Genomic DNA, 3265 nt, shown 5'->3' on the forward strand with positions numbered 1-3265 from the left:
GAAGCAAGCATCAAGATAATGTATACATTTTTAAACATATTTTCTTGAAATAAAATTTGTCACTGTTTCTGAGTGACCAACCGAATTGTGCTAAGCTTATTAAATGACATTACAGAGTAAAACTTTTAAGAAGCCCCAAGCTTAGCTATATTTCCATAATTGTATCATTCAAGTTCAGTTTTTCACAGATAAATATATACCTTCAGGGTATGATATGAGTTGCATCCTTTGCTAAGTAGTCAAATTTTAAAACGAGGGGCTCCATAAGAAGAACAACAGAATCAAAAAAATTCTTGGCCTAGGGGTCTTTTCTGAGACTGATACTCTAACTAAGGCCATGCACGGACCTTCTGCATGGTGGTAACCCATGGCTGCTCAGTCTCCAAATGGGCTCCCTAATAAGGGGAGCAGGAGGATGTCTTTGACATGAACTCAGTGGCCCCTAAGGAGAAAACAGCCTGACAAGGCCACAGAGGAGGACAATGCAGCCAGTCTTGATGAGACCTGATAGGCTAGTATCAGATAGAAGGGGAGAATTCTGTTCACCTCTGTACCCCATTTTTTAGTTGGATTACTTGATTTGTTGCTGTTTAACTTCTTGGGTTGTTTATATATTCTGGATATTAGCCCTCATTTTAACATATTTGTAGCTCTACTAGTTTTGATTTTTCAGGACACGTCTTTATCCTTATTTTCTATTTCTTATCATAACTATGAAAGTTCCTTGTTGAGTAATATTTCCCATGCCTGACTATGTTTCTAAATATTGTGGAAATAATAACAGCTCTCACTTAATTACTCAATCTCATTTTTATTCTTTAATGTATAAAGAAACACAATAAGAGTCGATTCCAAAGATAAAAACGATGTATCGAACATGCTCATTCCAGAAGCATAAATAGTAAATGTGGAATTATACAGAGAAAATTAGCATGGCCCATGCATTAAGATGGCACACAAATTCACACAGTGTTTTATAGTTCTGAAAGAAATATCATGTTCAGTGACGAGACATGTGGAGATAATCTGGTGTAGTTTGGATGGGGAAAGCATATAACCAGATATATAAAAAATTAAATAAAAACATTTTTAAAAGAATCAGTAAACACAAACAACTCACGCTCAACTGACAACATAAGGGAAAGGGTTGACCTTCCCTGTATACCTTGAAATTTAAGACCAGATACTTCATAACTGTTACTGAGATACATGTTAACAGAGTATGAAATTGAAAATGATGTTTGAAATGATGAACCTGATTTCAGAAAAAAAAAAAAGGATGTTTTTCCTGTTTAAAAAATTGGGGGCGGAGCCAAGATGGCGACTAACATGCACAGTTACTGAGCTGTGGAAGAGCTAAACACATAAGTTGGTGAATGGAAGGACTTCTGAAGCCAGGAAAACAATGGTGAGGCCTTCTAAATGACAGGGAACATCACATGAGGCGAGAACTTTGGTCTCAGGTCACCCAGGGACTTGTTTGGGGAAAGAGAGAAATGATCCTTTGATCTCCTGGCACTCCCCTTTCTTGGACCTCCCTCCTCCATGGCACAGTGGACTCACCAGAGATTCTCAGCTTAGACTTAATTGCTTGGGGTCTCCAGCAGCTGAGGCGGAGCTCCTAGCCCCTTAGCGGCAATCGCCAGCAGTATCAGTCTTGGAGTCCCAGAGCTGCAGCATAATCATCCCAGGGTCCCAGGTCTGCTAGCTGCCATACGGGCTCTACAGGGTCTCTTAGCCACTAACTGAATGGCCCACCCAATCCCTCAGTGACAGATAATAAGATATATACCCACCAAAGCCAGGCAGAAACGCCATACAAGCTAGGCACACCAGGTGCTGGGCCTCCCAGATTTGGAGAGCAGAGTGGAGGACCCCAGGACATACCAGAAAGCATTTGAACCTGCTTCCCAGTATCCAGCTGCAGCAGGACTTCCTAACCTTTCAGGGGTAGCAGCACTGATCTGGAAGAGCACATCAGTCCTCCAGTATAAAACCAACCAGGGCCAAACCAGAGAACAGAGAGCCCAGATACCTCGATCCCTGCCGATGTGAACTTCTTGAGATCTCCAGCTGCAGCAGGACTTCCTAAACTACCTGATTCAACAGCACTGAGCTGGTGGAGCACATCAGTCGTCCTGCATAAGAACAGAGAGCCCAGATACCCTCATCCCTGCTGAAGTGACCTGATTGACAGTGAGTGTGCCCTTGAGTATCTGCAGAGCCCCAGATCCTGGGTCCTTCTAAAACAGAAGCCAGGCATCAGTCCCCTCCCACCCACATGCACACTGTGGGAAACAGAGGGTCACTTGGGACATTGAAGCCCCTGCTCTACAGGTCCAATTGAGGAGTTAAGGCAGTTAATGCCAGAAATTGCGCTGCGACCATCACTAGAGCCTGCTACATATACAGTGCAGAGCCCCTCCCACACACTCAAGGGTTCAACATTATCTATCACTCTGTCCTTCGAGACACACTTTCACACACACTTACACCCACACACACTTACACACACACACACACACACACACACACACACACACAGACATGCGCACACCTGCATTTGCCCGTTTTGTGCCCACGAACTTTCCTCCCACAGGTATAGCTAGTCAAGCAATGCACATGTTGAGGCCATGGGACGGGACTTCTCTCAGCTTCCAGAAGAACTCTCCAGACACCAGAGAGAGACAATACCAGTCTGAACTGCAGAATCCAGAAACAAACAGGGAAGGTTTCAGATAAACCAATGGCCAGGGGTAGGTGAAAGAACACTTCCAACATAAATCAGAACATCAGGACTTCACCAGCAAACCCCAAAATTGATGGAAACTCCAATTCATCAGAAGCACAGGAAAATGATTTTAAAACTATACTTACCCAATTATTTGAGGCTCATAAAGAGGAAACAAACAGTTCCCTCAGAGAAATAGCCATACAAATTCAGACAGTTAAAGAGTAAATGAACAAATCTTTCAAAGATTTGGCCAGTCAATTGGAGGTAAAGAAAGAGGAAATGGACAAAATTCTTAAAGAAAAACAGGCAAATATAGCCAAACAAATAGAGGCATAAGTAGAGATACAATTAGTGGTATATAGAGAGGAAATGAACAACAACAAAAAAAAATAGAGACCATTGTAGCGAGACAGGAATCCACATTCAAACAGATGAAGGAAATGGTGCAAGGCATGAAAACAGATTTAGAAACAATATAGAAAACACAAACAGAGAAAAACCCTGGAGATGGAGAATTTGGAGAAAAGATCA

The 3265-nt window shown here is 42.4% G+C and overlaps 1 non-coding gene across 1 annotated transcript; it reads left to right on the forward strand.

Annotated features, from left to right (window-relative positions):
* Positions 1-877: 877 nt before the first annotated feature.
* LOC132652545 (U6 spliceosomal RNA) lies at positions 878-984 on the forward strand. Its single transcript, XR_009590155.1, has one exon. It is a non-coding gene; the product is annotated as a U6 spliceosomal RNA (small nuclear RNA).
* The last annotated feature ends 2281 nt before the right edge of the window (positions 985-3265 follow it).

This window comes from Meriones unguiculatus, chromosome 2 (assembly GCF_030254825.1).
Source record: "Meriones unguiculatus strain TT.TT164.6M chromosome 2, Bangor_MerUng_6.1, whole genome shotgun sequence".
In the NCBI taxonomy this organism is placed as follows: Eukaryota; Metazoa; Chordata; class Mammalia; order Rodentia; family Muridae; genus Meriones; species Meriones unguiculatus.